Source organism: Zingiber officinale, chromosome 7A (assembly GCF_018446385.1).
Source record: "Zingiber officinale cultivar Zhangliang chromosome 7A, Zo_v1.1, whole genome shotgun sequence".
In the NCBI taxonomy this organism is placed as follows: Eukaryota; Viridiplantae; Streptophyta; class Magnoliopsida; order Zingiberales; family Zingiberaceae; genus Zingiber; species Zingiber officinale.
The window spans coordinates 18,870,055-18,888,049 of record NC_055998.1 but is presented as its reverse complement, the minus strand read 5'-3'; the positions used below and the strand labels follow the sequence as shown (position 1 = coordinate 18,888,049).

At 37.8% G+C, this 17,995-nt stretch overlaps 1 long non-coding RNA gene across 1 annotated transcript; it reads right to left on the bottom strand.

Moving 5' to 3' along the window:
* Nucleotides 1-2,247: 2,247 nt before the first annotated feature.
* LOC121999962 lies at nucleotides 2,248-3,174 on the bottom strand. Its single transcript, XR_006116864.1, has 3 exons — nucleotides 2,759-3,174; nucleotides 2,496-2,646; nucleotides 2,248-2,313 (listed from the first exon to the last, which is right to left on the bottom strand). It is a non-coding gene; the product is annotated as an uncharacterized LOC121999962 (long non-coding RNA).
* Nucleotides 3,175-17,995: the final 14,821 nt, after the last annotated feature.

Below are 17,995 nucleotides of genomic sequence, written 5' to 3'. Positions count from 1 at the left end.
TGGTAACTAGTTTATTAAAGTGACTTGCTATAAGATTTCATATGGTTCTCTACACATATTGATATGTCTGTGTAGTCCTTACTGTAGCTCGAGTGTAAGTTTCCATTGATTTGAAGTATACAAGTCATCTTAGTCATGGAGACTTATACTTTAACATCTTAAACAAACATTTCTTGGAGGTGTGGACCCAAGATAATTGGGTATAAGTTAAAGTGCCCGAACATGTTTGGATAGCCACAGAGGATTCACCGCTCTTTAGGAGAAGACGTATATCTTATGGTCACTCGTTAGGATTATTACTCAAAGTCTTGTTAGGACCAGAAGGAATTTAGATATCTCCACAATTGTATGATATTGTCCACTTTGGGCCTAAGTCCTCATGATTTTATTTTTAGGCTCTATCCAAAAGACCTCATACCAATGGAGATATCTTTCAATTATAAACTCATGATCTTTTCTATGTGTTTTCAATATGGGAGTTTATTTGCAAACTTACAACCCAACAATCCCCCTCTTAAATAAAGGAGCATAAGTGTCACGCCCCAAAGGAGTCCCTGTCCGAAGAAATTTCAGCAGCACCTCCCCTGTACCGGTGACAATCTGAAGCATTTCTACAGACATAATATACATCAGCCACAGGCGGCAGGAATATACACAAAACCACGCAGTTATATATATATCATCAGCCCACACGGCTGGAACAAAACCAACACAACGGATAAACATAAAACACAAGCTCATACAAAACCAAATAAAACTCTGCTAGCCGGCTAGGCTTACACCAGACAACCAAAACAACACTCCAAATACAAAACCGGAACACACAAAGGTAAATACACACATCTCATATACCAAGATAAAAAAACAAAAAGGCGGAGATATGTCTTCTGATGTGACGTGGGGACCAGCAGACAGGATACTCCAAGCGACACCATAAATAACCTGGTACCTGAAAAAGATAGACGGAGTGAGTTCAACAACTCAATGAATACGATGAGTAGTAAGATATATCTAAGAACAAAACACGGAATACAACTTCCTAATCATATAGGGAATATGAAACGAAAGGTAATCGAGGAAGTCAGACTCACCGGAACCCTATCCGCATAAAAGGGTCACAAACCGAAGTGTCAATAATCCCGATGCAGTCAAAAGTATACATCCAACCAAACGCAACAACTAAACGCAAGAAACACAATCATAAGAATATAAATGATCAACGACATGATGCTTAACGATGTCTCTGGTCACCCCCGACGCTACTACCATCTCACACACAAACGGGTGAGACCGAGTGGGTAGTAGCGACAATCAAGCACTCTGTCGTCATCGCTCCTGACGAGTGACCGAGTGGACGGACGCCATCGAGTACTCGCCCATGACCCAAATCATAAATGGGGGCTTAATGCTCATCTCCGACACGACGACGAGAGAGGTATCTCAGCCATACGCTGAGTCACCACCAACGGAGCTAAACAGAGTCCACCGTCTACTACTGCATTCACACTAAATGCCGTGAGCTAAACAGAGCGAACTGTCACGACTACCAACCGAGTCCTCGTATCAACGGAGCTAAACACAGTGAACCGCCACACACTGTCTCGATATACCACTAATCCATGAGTGGTGGTACGAATCAAGCGGCGATGCTCAACTATAGTGAGCCGAAATCACAAGACGCAATCACGATCGTACGTACACTAAGCATAGTCATAAATCGATCAAGATAACCATATCCATATACGATAATATGGGTACCACGATAGTGAGTCAAAATCCACTAATCTAGGGTATACGATCCTCATGGTATAACAACTAGATCCTAAACATATCCTCCTTTCATAACATACGCACTAACAATATACAGATCAAAGAATCGAAGTCTACATTAAATCATATACGAACATATAAGGTACACAAGTCAGGTATGGTATAAAAACCTAGGTATCAGATAATCTAGATACACCTGCCAGAAATAAAATCCAGAACCTAGTCCTAACCTCAGTAGAGCATGGTATGTCACTTACTCTAGGAACTAAGCTACTCATGGTAATAAAGTACTCATGGCAATAAGATACTCATGGTAACAAATCACAAGATATAAGTACGGATACATAACAAGCGACAAACCTAACATGCTATGGATATCAAACAGTGACATACCAAAGACAAACATGTTCATTGCTTGCAGCTATAAAGTACTATGTATATCTAAATGACGATATCATAAAAGATAAGTCAAGAGGTACCCGCCTCCAATGTAAATCGAGCTAATCAACCTCTATGTCGATGTGCTCGTCCCGAATACGAATCCTGTAATAAATCATACAGTTTAGCTAAAAACACAATAGTTAAACTAAATCCTAATCCAATTAGGAAACTATGTTTTAATTCCATTTAATTATCCACACCTTACCTCAACTACTTATAATTACTTAAATTGAACGGAAGGATCTACTTAGGTAATGTTACCCAAATATAATGCAATTCCTTACCCCAATTCGAAGGTGGTTAATGGTAATACGCAGCTGTCAACAGAGGTTTACTGATGCCCTATTCCTTTTTACTTGCCCAAATCTAGATCTGCATATTACTCTCCAATTAATGGTGGTGATCAAGGATCTGATGAAGGAAGTTATCTTCTGTCTATGATAATATTGAACGGAGCCAACCACAGCAATGTTTCCTCAACAATCATCCCATATCAGTACCACTTAGAGATTAGATCCCCAAATAACAAACTAGGAAGAGTACTTACCCAAGATCCCCACGACCAGAGAGTAAGAAAAATAAGAATCGGCAACTGATGCTAGGGCACGGCGGCTGAATAAGGGGTCGACTGCGTCATCGCCCTGGTCTCCAGCGAAGGGAAGGAAACCTGCGCTTAGTGTTGCTCCCTGCTCGTCGAGCTCGTCGGCGTCATTGCCGACGACTGGTGGTCGACGGATCTAAGCAGACGGGAGAGCAGCGTCGGCTGAGACTCCAGAGGAGATAGGTTCGACCGGCGGTGGCTCGAGCGTCGCTGGCACTTGGGCAAGGATGGAAGAGAAGAGAGGAAGACTCGGAGGCTTTGGCGATGAAAAGGAAAAGAAGAGAAGGTTTGGCTGGGTGAAGAAGGGGAGGAGACGAAGCGAAAAAGAAATGTGGAGTCGGCAGAGAAATCAGAGAGAATTAAAGAGGGGAAAGGGAAACGGTTTAATAAATTAATATATACATATATATATTATATATAATATAATATATATATAGAAATCGGAGAGAATTAAAGAGGGGAAAGGGAAACGGTTTTAATAAATTAATATATACATATATATATTATATATATATATATATATATATATATATATATATATATATATATATATATATATATATATATATATATAGCTTAGGCTTAAATTATTAAATCATAAGTTGACTTTCCCAATCAATTCCCACTGAATAGATATTTCAAACAGGTTTTCTGTGGCCCAATATTTATCCCCTTAAACTTGACATACAAACTCCGAAAAATTCCCAGAAAATTTCTAAAAATTCCCTTATGATTATTCGTCCTTTTACGGTATTTTACATTCTCCCCCACTAATAAAAATTTTGTCCCCAAATTTCGTTATCTACCATCAGCAAATTCTAACAACAGACAAAGTATAAATGCTGAAGGGTAAATTAAATCATATACTTCAAGTATAAAGATGAGGATATCGAACTCGGATCGTATTCTCGAGCTCCCAGATAGCCTCCTTGTCCATATGATGCTGTCATCTGACTTTAACCAATCGGATAGTCTTGTTCCGCAACTGACGCTCTTTCCGGTCCAGAATCCGTACCGGAACCTCCTCGTAGGTCACGTCAGGCTGTACGGGAACTGAGATATCTGTCAGCACCTGTGTCAGGTCGGGTACGTATCTCCTCAGGCTAGATACGTGGAATACGTCGTGGACGCCTGCCATGGACGGTGATAGTGCTAAACAATAAGCTACCGCTCCAACCCTTTCCAAGATCTGGAAAGGTCTAATGTGTCGCAGAACTAACTTACCTCTGAGGCCAAATCTCTTCACCCTTTTTCGTGGGTGAAACTCGCAGAAAAGCATGGTCGCCAATAGAGAACTCCAAGGGTCTACTTCTCCAAATCAGCATAACTCTTCTGGCGATCCTGTGTCTTTGACATCCTCCGTCTGACAGTACGGACCAACTCTGCCTAATGCCGAGCTCTATGAGGTCCCAATAACTGGGCCTCCCCAACCTCATCCCAGAGGGTGGGTGTCCGACAAGGCCTACCATACAACGATTCAAACGGTGTCATTTGGATAGCCAAATGCAAACCGTTGTTGTAGGTGAACTCTCTACCAATGGCAGATGGTCCTCCCAACTGCCTCCGAAATTCAATACACACGATCTCAGCAAATCCTCTAGAGTCTGAATGGTCCATTCTAACTGTCCATCTGTCTGAGGATGGAAAGTTGTACTGAAATAGAGCTGCGTGCCCAAGGCCTGCTGCAGACTCTATCAAAAATGAGACGTGAACCGGGGGTCTCTATCCGAAATAATAGTCAACGGAGCACCACGTGATCTGATGATCTCCCGGCAAAACAGATCTACCAATCGATCCAGGAAATCAGTCTTCCGAATCACAAAGTGCGCGGATCGTTAATCGATCAACGATTACCCAAATCGCTACATGACCTTCGTGTCCTCGGAAAACCCACCACAATCTCGTAATAGGTTGAAGATTTCCTCCAGGTCGCTGGTGTTCTACTTTCACCTGTTGCATACAAGATATCTAGATACAAATTCTCCGACATCCTTCTTCATTCCGCTCCACCAAAAGAACGCATCAAATCCCTATACACGGTCCCGCCGGGTGAACCGAGAATTCTGAAGCGTGGGCCTCAGACATTACTTCTCGAAGAATATCAATGTCAGGCACCCTCAACCTTCCTTTCATCGCATAAGATCCCGCAATCATTAATCTGAAGATCAGGTGCTTTTCCCTCCTTGATCGGCTCTGTAAGTCATGGCAACTCCGCGTCTTGCCTCTGCTTCAACTTGATTGTTTCTCTAAATCAAGTTTATGCTGTGGCAAGTTAAAGTCCTCCGGACTTCTTGCTAAGTGCATCAACAACTACATTAGCTCTCCTGTGATAGCTAATGGTACAATCATAATCCTTCAGAACTCCATCCATCTCCTCCGCTGGAGATTAAGTTCCTTCTACGAAAAAGATATTCGAGACTCTTCGGTCATCGAGAATCTCAACTATAACGTCATATAAATAATGTCGCCAAATCTTCATGGCAAAAATAATGGCGACTTGCTCCGATCACGTACTGGGTAGTTCTTCTCATGTTCCTTCAACCAACGAGAAGCATAGGAGACTATCGTCACGCAAGTAACCCAAACCCGCAATAGATGCGGCAGAGGACAAACCGCCTCCCGTAAGATAAAATCCAAAAATCGGCCGACACTAGTCTCCGCTCACCTCCGAAGTCGGTCTGCAATCCTCACCAAGTAAACTTCATGCCTTTACGGTCACGCATGAAAGTAGCATAGCTATGCGAAGAAACCCTCTAAAGGTCTATAATATCTCATGAGTCACAAAAGATCATGGATCTCTACATCGATTTCGTCGCTCCCACCAGAATAACCTCTATCTCTGGAACCACAGACACTCCTACTGGTGACCGTGTGTCCCAAACATAATCACAAAAGACAATCCAAATCAGCACTACTAATAATCACATATAGATATTCTCGTCGAATCATCTCTAGATCTATGCAAAGGTGGTGCACGTGACTCACCTCGGATCCGAAATAGATCACCACATCGTCAACAAAGACAATGGAAACCAATCTAAACATCCTAGGAATACCCATATCATCGAGTCCATGATAACATCTAGGCTCTGTAAGCCCTAATGATAAAACCAAAATTCATAATGTCTGTATCACAGACATTCTTAACCGTAAGATCCTCAACAAAAAATTGATCTGATCACCAACGATATATAATCACCAACGAATAGATCCTCCAGTGTGAGAGCAACGCTCCATCACACACAATACCACATATGTGGGAGCAACGCTCTACCACAAGAAATCTGATCACTCACTAGAAATGACCAAAGAATATATCATCAATATGAGCAACGCTCCACCACAAGCAATCCATATGTGGGAGCAACGCCCACCACGAATAATCAACCTATATGGGAGCCACGCCCACAACAATAATCAATATGTGGGAGCTACGCTCTACCACAAACGATCCATAACATGTGGGAGCTACGCTCTACCACAACAATACATAAGTGCCCAAAGCACCTAACTATCTAGCTAGAGATCGCACGAGATCTCTCTACCACAGATCACTGTGGGTAGCCTAGGGTATAACCACCCAGTAAGCAAATCAAATCCATAGTCAACTCTATCATCCTCCTAGTGGGTCGGTCACCCACTAATGGGAGAATTAATTGACAGGGTAAAACAACCAATATCATAATGTAGACATTTAATACCATACATCTGACACACGTACACACACAACATATGTATGATCGCCATAATCCTCCAATTAGTACACACCAAAAATACTCACATCATAGGTATAAATCACTGTGATACCTCCAACAATGTATACCGAACCCGTGTGCATATATCATCGTAGGTAAAATCAACAATACCCCTCAAACAACACTCACATGACAAATATACACATATGCCAAGAGTATAATCAATATATACTTCCCATAAGGCATACTAAAACACAGGTGCATTCACATATCAAACATAAGCAACAAGATACCTCAGATACCACACCAAACACATCTGCACATATCACAATTCAGATTAAATCGATAAGATATCTCTAATAAAACACTCAGACCACTCGGGTATAATCTTCTAGAAACCCACAACAATCATATCTGGAAAAGTATGCAACCACTACATGCAATTAGACCGTCCATCAAAACGCTCCTACATCCCGGTAATAATCATATGTACACACTACATAGATATGCAGAATCAGCATATTTAATCCAATCAACCTGATATTCCTTATTCTACCTTCTAGGTTATCAAACTAGGTACATACAATCAAAAATTAAAGTACCCCAAGGAATAGAATACAACGATCCTCTATAGACTGACTAAGCCGACAATGGTATACGACTAATTCAGTCCTTTCCACGTCAGTACAAAACATGTACTCAAATGTGCTCTAGATACATAACTAAGCACAGATAACATAAAGGTTCGAACCTCTAGAAATAGAGTATGGCAATCCTCTACTGATCAACCAACAACACTAAATCATTCATCTTTCAACTGATCAAGATTACATTAATCCTCTTCAAGCAACTATGGTAAATCAAACTTCTAATGATCAATCTAACAAGAGTAGATCAATTATCTACTAATAAAATTAATTAAGATAAAATGATATACTACTGGCTAAGTTAAAATGAATATGTAGACACTATCCACTACACAGCTAATAATAACAGATGCTGGTATGTGCCTCGATCTTCTAATCAACTCATCATAACAGAAGTAAATGTAAAATCACCAAAGCCTATAATCCATAATCTCTATTAAGGTCAATCAAGATCAGTGGCTAACTCATCACATGTAATATACGCTACAATAACCAGACAAGTACTAATAAAGTATGCTAATACAGGTAATAAACTGTAATAGTCAACAGGGTATATACTAACAGAAAGGTAGGATAACAGTATATACCAACATACCTCCTATAGCTTGGAGATGTCCTGCTGCTGTCAGGTCCCAAAATTCGAAAAGTCACATCGAGAAGACCAAATCACAAAATCCGAAACACAGGGAAATAAGACTCGCAAGCCGATCTCTGATACCAAATAAATTGATAGCAGATAAATCTCGAAAATCCAAAACACATAGCAAGTATCGTATACCTGCTCTGATACCACTAAATTGTCACGCCCCAAAGGAGTCCCTGTCTGAAGAAATTTCGGCAGCACCTCCCCTGTACCGGTGACAATCTGAAGCATTTCTACAGACATAATATACATCAGCCACAGGTGGCTGGAATATACACACAACCACGCAGTTATATATATATCATCAGCCCACACGGCTGGAACAAAACCAACACAACGGATAAACATAAAACACAAGCTCATACAAAACCAAATAAAACTCTGCTAGCCGGCTAGGCTTACACCAGACAACCAAAACAACACTCCGAATACAAAACCGGAACACACAAAGCCAAATACACACATCACATATACCAAGATAAAATAACAAAAAGGCGGAGATATGTCTTCTGATGTGACGTGGGGACCAGCAGACAGGATGCTCCAAGCGACACCATAAATAACCTAGTACCTGAAAAAGATAGTGTCAACGGGAGTGAGTTCAACAACTCAACGGACATGATTAGTAAGATATATCTAACAGAATAAACACGAAATACGCCCTAATCATATATGGGAATATGAAACCGAAGGTAATCGAGGAAGTCAGATCACCAGAACCCTATCCGCATAAAAGGGTCACAAACCGAAAGTGTCAATAATCCCGTACGCAGTCAAAAGTATGATCCAACCAAAACGCAAAGAACCAAACGCAAAGAAACACAATCATAAGAATATAAACGATCAACGACATGATGCTAACGATGGTCTCCGTCACCCCGACGCCACCATCTCACACAAAACGGTGAGACCGAGGGTGGATGACAACCGCAGACTGCCATCGCTTCCCGACGAGTGACCGAGCGGACGACGCCGAGTACTCGCCCCGCGACCCCAAATCATAAAACGGGAGCTTAACGCCTCATCTCCTGATACGACGACGGAGGTATCTCACGGCCACCACCGAGTCACCACCAACTGAGCAAACAGAGTCCACCGTCACGGCCACAACATCATACACTAAATGCCAGAGCTAAACAGAAGTGAATCGTCACGGCCACCACGCCGAGTCCTCGCACCAACGGAGCTAAATAAGAACCGCCACACACTGTCGATATACCACTAATCCACGAGGCAAAGCAGATATGTAATCGCGAGGCTTCAACTATAGATGAGCCGATAATCACGCAAAGATGCAATCAGCGATGACGACACTAAGATAGTCATAAACCGATCAAGATAACCATATCCATATATGATAATACGGGTACCACAAGACGTTGAGTCAAAATCCACGAATCTAGGGTATACAAATCCTCTATGGTATAACAACCTAGATCCTAAACATATCCTCCTTCCATAACATATGTACCAACAATATACACAGATCAAAGAATCAGAGTCTAGGTACACGAATCATATATGATATACAAATAGAGGTACACAAGTCAGGTATGGTATAAAAACCTAGGTATCAGATAATCTAGATACACCTGCCAGAAATAAAATCCAGAACCTAGTCCTAACCTCAATAGAGCATGGTATGTCACTTACTCTAGGAACTAAGGTACTCATGGTAATAAAGTACTCATGGCAATAAGATACTCATGGTAACAAATCACAAGATATAAGCACGGATACATAACAAGCGACAAACCTAACATGCTATGGATATCAAACAGTGACATACCAAAGACAAACATGTTCATTGCTTGCAGCTATAAAGTACTATGCATATCCAAATGACGATATCATAAAAGATAAGTCAAGAGGTACCCGCCTCCAATGTAAATCGAGCTAATCAACCTCTATGTCGATGTGCTCGTCCCGAATACGAATCCTGTAATAAATCATACAGTTTAGCTAAAAACACAATAGCTAAACTAAATCCTAATCCAATTAGGAAACTATGTTTTAATTCCATTTAATTATCCACACCTTACCTCAACTACTTATAATTACTTAAATTGAACGGAAGGATCTACTTAGGTAATGTTACCCAAATATAATGCAATTCCTTACCCCAATTCGAAGGTGGTTAATGGTAATACGCAGCTGTCAACAGAGGTTTACTGATGCCCTATTCCTTTTTACTTGCCCAAATCTAGATCTGCATATTACTCTCCAATTAATGGTGGTGATCAAGGATCTGATGAAGGAAGTTATCTTCTGTCTATGATGATATTGACCGGAGCCAACCGCAGCAATGTTTCCTCAACAATCATCCCATATCAGTACCACTTAGAGATTAGATCCCCAAATAACAAACTAGGAAGAGTACTTACCCAAGATCCCCACGACCAGAGAGTAAGAAAAATAAGAATCGGCAACTGATGCTAGGGCATGGCGGCTGAATAAGGGGTCGACTGCGTCATCGCCCTGGTCTCCAGCGAAGGGAAGGAAACCTGCGCTTAGTGTTTCTCCCTGCTCGTCGAGCTCGTCGGCGTCATTGCCGACGACTGGTGGTCGACGGATCTAAGCAGACGGGAGAGCAGCGTCGGCTGAGACTCCAGAGGAGATAGGTTCGACCGGCGGTGGCTCGAGCGTCGCTGGCACTTGGGCAAGGATGGAAGAGAAGAGAGGAAGACTCGGAGGCTTTGGCGATGAAAAGGAAAAGAAGAGAAGGTTTGGCTGGGTGAAGAAGGGGAGGAGACGAAGCAAAAAAGAAAAGTGGAGTAGGCAGAGAAATCAGAGAGAATTAAAGAGGGGAAAGGGAAACGGTTTAATAAATTAATATATACATATATATTATATATAATATAATATATATATAGAAATCGGAGAGAATTAAAGAGGGGAAAGGGAAACGGTTTTAATAAATTAATATATACATATATATTATATATATATATATATAGCTTAGGCTTAAATTATTAAATCATAAGTTGACTTTCCCAATCAATTCCCACTGAATAGATATTTCAAACAGGCTTTCTGTGGCCCAATATTTATCCCCTTAAACTTGACATACGAACTCCGAAAAATTCCCAGAAAATTTCTAAAAATTTCTGAAAATTTCCTTATGATTATTCGTCCTTTTACGGTATTTTACAATAAGTTTCCTATGTCCAATTCTTGACCCACTAGGTCTTCCTGCCCCTCGGTCCACCAGACCTATTAAGACTTTTTTACCTAGCTGCAACTAGGACTTCATATCTGGTGTCTAGTCCTCTTGATTTAGACATGGGAACCCCCACTTCCTTTGTTCGAGGTTAATATTGTAGCTCAATTAGACCATATCCCTTATCCATAGTCGACGGTTAGACCTTCGACTATTATTATGATCAAAATAATAACGTCGGCAACAAGAGGGAGGGAGAGGGATCTGAGCTCTGATACCAATTATTATGATCAAAATAAATTTAGATATCTCCTTAATAGTATGATATTATCTACTTTGGACCTAAGCCCTCATGGTTTTATTTTTAGGCTCTACCCAAAAGGCCTCATGTCAATGAAGATATTTTTTTCTTATAAACCCATGATCTTTTCCATGTATTTTCAATGTGGGATTTTGTTTGCAAACTTGCAACCCAACAAGTGTTTGGCCAAAGCGTCACATGTTAAGAGTATGAGACTCTTGTACATATGTATGAGTAATTTGAATTCGCGGAACGAGGAAGTATTACTTGGGCTAGGTGTGACATAGTCAGCCTAATGGGGATAGATACATATACCATGCCTTAAATCAAGTGGATATAAGATGAGTGAAGGAATGAGCCAGGACTCACTATAGCTGCTGAAGGGTTCATAATTAGTTCTAAGATCAACTGTGATTTTTTGATTAATTGGGGATCATGATGTAGTACTAGGTGTCACTCATAATCATTCCATAATTAAGTAGTCAATTATGGATGATCAAGATAAACCAGGAACTTATTGGGTCACACATATTACGAATCTCTAAAATACGTAAAACAAGTTAAAGAATAGAATTCTCAGATCAAGAGATAAATATTTGGTTAGACCATACATAAGACAAATATGAAAATATTTATCGGAACGAAAGTGTGGATGGGCCACATCTCTTATAAAAGAGTTGGACCTAATTTGGTTTAGCCATGAATCAACTTAATTTAGTTATGAACCAAACCAAGGGTTTAATGAGCTAATTTTTGGTTAAGACATAATGGGTTGGATTTGAGCTTTCTAATCCAACTCATTAAAGAGGACTATATATTGATATGGTTAAGAAAGAATTACCATACAATTTATTATTGGCTTGATTAGGTTTTGGGAACCAAAATCCAATACCTCTCTCTCCCTCTCCCTCTCCATCCGTCTTGTCGTTGGCCATAACAAGAGGGTCTCCTCTTGTTGCCGTGAGCCATCCAAAGGAAGAAGATCTTCCTTTTGCTTCTTCTTCCTCTTGTTGATCCTTCTCCATCGCTCATGGCTAGTACCTTCCGAAGGAGAAGCTTGTTCTCTTGGAATTGTCTTGAAGAGCTCAGCTTAGATATGAATAGAGGCAAGGTTCGATAATATCGCAAAAAGTTGATGTCCTTCTCGTTATAGGTCATCCGTAAGGTATACCTAGAATAATTGTTATTCAATTTTGTTTTATTTTATGATCTTGTCTGTGTGACTGTATCTTGCATGCATGTGGTGTGTGTAATGTAATAAATTAGTTTATTTATCATTAAGTCTTCCATTATGCATGTTTACAAAATATATTTTTAACATACACCACATCAGTCATATCCTAACAGTGGAATCAGAGCCCGATCGTGCTTCGACATGATCGTAAAATTATTGTATGGTTCGTAATTAGTGTTGTAATTAATTTTCATAATTTTTCTAGAATTAGTAAGAATTTTTTTATTTTTAAAAGTGTCCTAAATTGTTAGGAAATTCTACTTTTGAAAAGTTTTAAAAATAATTTTGAAAAATTAAATTTAAAAATATTTTATTAATTTAGAAATTATCATTTCTATAATTTTTTAGAATTTTTAGAAATATTCTATTTTTAAAAATGTTCCTAATTTGTCAGGTAATACCAAATTTAGAAAGATTCTAAAATTATTTAAAAATCCAGATTTAAGATATTCTAATTTAAATTATAGAAATTATCTTTTCTGAAAATTTTTGATTTATTAAAATATTCTATTTTTAAAAATTTTCTTATATTTTTAGGAAATAGCAAATTTTGAAAGATTTGGAAAATCATAAAAAATTTAGATTTAAATTATTCTATAATAAAATAAGAAATATTAATTATTTATTTCCTAAATTATTAGAAAATTAATTTAAAAATTTATTTCTAAAATAATTAAAGATTTTGATTGGTAGAAAGATTCTAAATGAGATATGTTAATTAAATTTAGAAATTAATTTCCTAATTTTATTAGATAAATATTGATTTATTAAAACAAGATTTGTAACATATTTTTATTTATAAAATAGAATTATAATATATTTAAATTTATGTCATATTTATATCATATTGTCATGTAGATGCATTAAGTATAACATGATTAGATTTTATCATGTGTGCGATGTGATTAGATCTTGCCATTTGTGTGATGTGTCATGATATGGCATGCGTGTGATGTGTCATGTCATCATCTATGTCATATGTGTGATGTGTCATGTCATCATTTATGTCATGTGCATAATGTCATGTAGATAGAATATTTGCATGATGTAGATGAGACCATATCTCTTACATAACATTAAAATCTATATCTTCCGTTAATATGGTAAGAACCAAAGTTTAAGTTCTTGTTTGAGTTATTGGCCAAAGTCAAGCTCAACTTGAAATTAAATATGTTCAAACTATGGAGATGCAATATCATGATTAATGAGTTAGTTTTAAACTTGAAGAGGTAAAGTTGTTGTGCCAAAGTCATGATTAATGTGGATAGAGGTAAAGTTGGGTGATATCCATTTGATGTATACTTATTAATGTGTTAACAACCCTATGTTTATGCGAAAATCAATTAATTACTAGCATAATGTGATACTTGCATATAAGCGATATGCAATTGGTAAACTTGTTACCTACCACTATAGCTAGAAATGACTTATTGGCCAAAGTCAATGTTGTTCTTATCTATGGTGGATGTCAACTCACTTAGAGAAAACCTACCATCTTCCAAATTCAAAATAAGGGTATTTAAATTTGATAAATAAGCGAATTTTTATTACATGTAAAGTGTTTACGTATATAAAATCATGTCTCTAATATATTTTCATTTTTATATTTTTAGGTTAATTATTTAATTATGATTTCTGTTAATCTACGTTCAATTTTGGACTCAAACAAATTGACTGGGCCAAACTTCTTGGACTAGTTTCAAAGTTTAAGAGTTGTTCTCAAAGCTGAGAATCTAGCTTATGTCATTAATGAGCCTCTTCCCATAAGTCTTAATATCAATGCAACTGCGGACCAATTGTTGGCCCATCAGAAATAGAAGGATGATTTTATATTTACAAGTTGCATCATGCTAGCTACTATAACTCATAAACTACAGAAATAGCATGAGCATTGGGATGCTTATGATATTGTCTATCATCTTTGTGAGCTATTTGATGAGCAAGCTAGATCCAAAAGGTTCGAGGTCTCTAAACTTCTCTTTTGCTCAAAGATGCAGGAGGGTTCGTTTGCAGTACAATTTATACTAAAGATGAACGGTTGCATAGAGCATTTAGTATCACTCAGTTTTGTGATGGATCATGAGTTAAGTATTGACTTAATTCTACATAGTTTATCGAAAAGTCATACATAATTTGTGATGAACTATCAAATGACTAATTTGGAATCGACCATCCCTGAGATGATTAATATGCTCAATACTATAGAGCCTTCTGTTAGAGGTGAAAAGAAAACTGTGATATTAGTAGACTTTTCCAAGAAAGGTTCTAAGAGGAATCCAAAATATCATGCTAAGGGGAAGAGCAAAAAGGCCAAGACAGTAAAACTAGCACAAAAGGACTCATGCTATCATTGTGACAAGATGGGACACTGGCAAATAAACTATAAGATTTATCTTGAGTCCGCGAAGAAGAAGGAATCCCATGCCCCATACTCTTCAGATATTTTCGTATTAATTGTCATGCTATTTCCTCAGACACTTAGATATTGGATACCAAGTGTCACTCACATATATGTAATGTTATACAGGGGCTAAGGAATAGTAGAAGACACATCAAGGGAGAATCAAGTCTCCAAGTTAGGAATAGAGCAAAGGTTGCTACAGTCATTATCAGAACATACTTGTTAAGCTTCCTATTGGACTTGTCCTAGAATTGATAATTATTATTTTGTTCTTGCATTAATAAAGAACATTGTTTCTATTTCTTGCTTAAATAGAAAAAGTTTCCATTTTACTTTTAGTAACAATTGTTATTATATAACTTTGAATGGAGTTCTTTATGACACTGGAACTTTATACAATGACATCTACGTATTAGATATATCTGATGATGTATTTGTTGGAATGTATACTAAAAGTCTAGCTTTTGTATAAACATTTATTTAGAAATAAGAATCACATTGGTCAAATGTCTACATTTATGCTAAGTGTAGTTGTCAATTTAATTTATATTGTAGATAACATGGTGTGAGGAGACACACAGAAGATCATATTATCAGATCCTTATAAATTATAAATAGTAGCTCACAACCAAGATGGAATGGACAAACCATTGGAGTATTTGTAGTGTAATTTGGTATTAGTTTATCTAGACTATAAAATTACACTAGTACACTATGAGTGTATTGAACAGGACCATTTGAGATTGTTCTTTTTATACTGACTGCATAAAAGAACAGAACCTCAGTTATTATGGACTTGTGTACTCTTAATCCCGATATAACAACAAGCACGTATACTTAGTATTTATTTCTTTGACATATCAATGGGTAAGATTTTGCTCATTAAATCAAAAGGCCCAATAGGTTGGGAAATAATATTATTTATATGGTGTGTTGTTGGTTATAGAAGGAAACTGTGTCCTAGTAATCTAGGTTGATGATGCCCCCTTGAGGAGCTCATAAGGATTGTCATGTAAACCCTACAGGTGGACTTAGTCCGACATGACAATAAGGTTGAGTGGTACTACTCTTGGAGTTAGATATTAATTAAGTGAGTTATCAGTAACTCATTTAATTAGTGGACATTCGATATTTTAAACACAGGGAGATTAACACACTCATGATAAGAAGGAGCTCATATAGTAATATGGGATTGGTGCGCTAGTTTAATAATAACTCTTTAGTGGTATGAGTTATTATTGATGAACTCGAGTTGGGTATTTGGGGTGAATACGGGAAGCTCAAGTTCATCAGGAGAGCAAAACCAATTCCTCCTCTTGGTCCCTGTTGTAGCCTCTTAATTATAAAGTCTTATATCCACCTAAAGCCCACCTTCTTACCCATCCTTAGGTGGTCGGCCAAGCCAAGCTTGGAGCCCAAGCAAGGGACGACCAAATCAATCCTTGGATGGGATTAAGATGTGGTCGGCCTAGCTTGGAGCCCAAGCTTAGGTGGCCGGTCACATAAAAAATAAAAGGGAGTTTATTTTTAAAATCTTTTCCTTATGTGGAAGCCATGATTTTAAAAGAGAGTTTTAAAAATTAAATCTTTCCTTTTATAGTTTCTACAAAGGAGTAAGAGAAAAGTTTGATATCTTTCCTTATTTGTAGTTAAAAGGAAGATTTTAATTTTTGGAGAAAACTTTCCTTAATTGTAATCATCCACATGTTTTAAAAGAGATATTTTAATTTATAAAAGTTTCCTTTTATAACCAACCATGAAGGGAATTTGAAAGAGAAATTTTTATTTTAAAAATTTCCAGAAACAAATAACGAAGTTTTAATTTTATGTTTAAAACTTGCCTTGTTTAGTGCACATGATGTGGCCGACCATTAAAGGTTTATAAGGAAGTTTTAATTAAATTTTCCTTCTTAGACATTGGCAAGGAAAATAAGAAAATTTTAATTATATTTTAAAACTTTTCTTATTTGCCAAGACCAAGGAATATAAAAGAGAGAGTAGAGGTGCCTCACCTTAATACACATCTATTATTCCTCTCTTCTTATTCCTTGGTGGTGGGTGGCCCTCTTCTTCTCCTATTCTTCTTCCTTGGTGGTCAGCGACATCTCATCTCTAGGAGTTGTTGGTGGCCGAATTTTGTTAGAGGAAGAAGGAGAGATAGGAGGCATTGTTTCTTAGTATCCCTTGGACCTTGGTTGGTGGCCGATGTTCTTCATCTCTAGGAGATTGTTGGTGGCCAAAATTTGCAAAGAGAAGAAGGAGGCTTGGGTGGATTCTCATCTTGGTAGATCGTCGCCCACACGATGTCCGAGATAAGAAGAGGAATACGACAGAAGATCGTGAGGTCTATAAGCTACAAAAGGTATAACTAGTTTTGTTTCTGCATCATAACTAGTTCATCTTTTGTATGAATTTTGAAATACCAAACACATGAGGCTAACAATTCTAGGTTTTAGATTTATGATTCGATCTTGTGTTTCTTTTATTTTTTGATCTTGTGATTCAATTATTCTTAGTGGTTAAACCTAGGGTTACAATAAGGAGATTAAATATTGAATTTCATTGAAAGGATTTGTCTAGGAAGTGGTGGATGATCCCATACCCAAGAAAGCTTAGTGTCTCGCCATATTTAACCTGGAAGTCGATCTTTGAAATAAATATTTAATCAAATTTGTAGCATGGGTGGATTTGGATTAATAATGTTAAGCATCGTTTGCGATCCAAGTCTAACCTTCTAAGAACAGATAAGTTGAATTTGGAATCAATAATGTTAAGTTCTATTTGCGATTCCAAATTTAATTTCTAAAGAACACAATAGGTTGTTAGGAAAGGTTCAGGACTTGTACAAAATTTTTGTACAGGGGAACTAGTACGATATTTCGGGTAGCAATCAACAATTGGTATCAGAGCTAGAGTTTGCCTCTGTATTTTTGGTTTTTCAGTTTAATTATGCACATGTCATACATAATTTAGGCAGGATAATAGTAGGATATGCTAACTCTTGGGTTGTAGGCTCCAACGATTATGACTTATTGTGATTGTGTGTGATTGGACCCTTGGACATGTCAAGGGCATTTTATGTGTATGCATGATTGTATATAT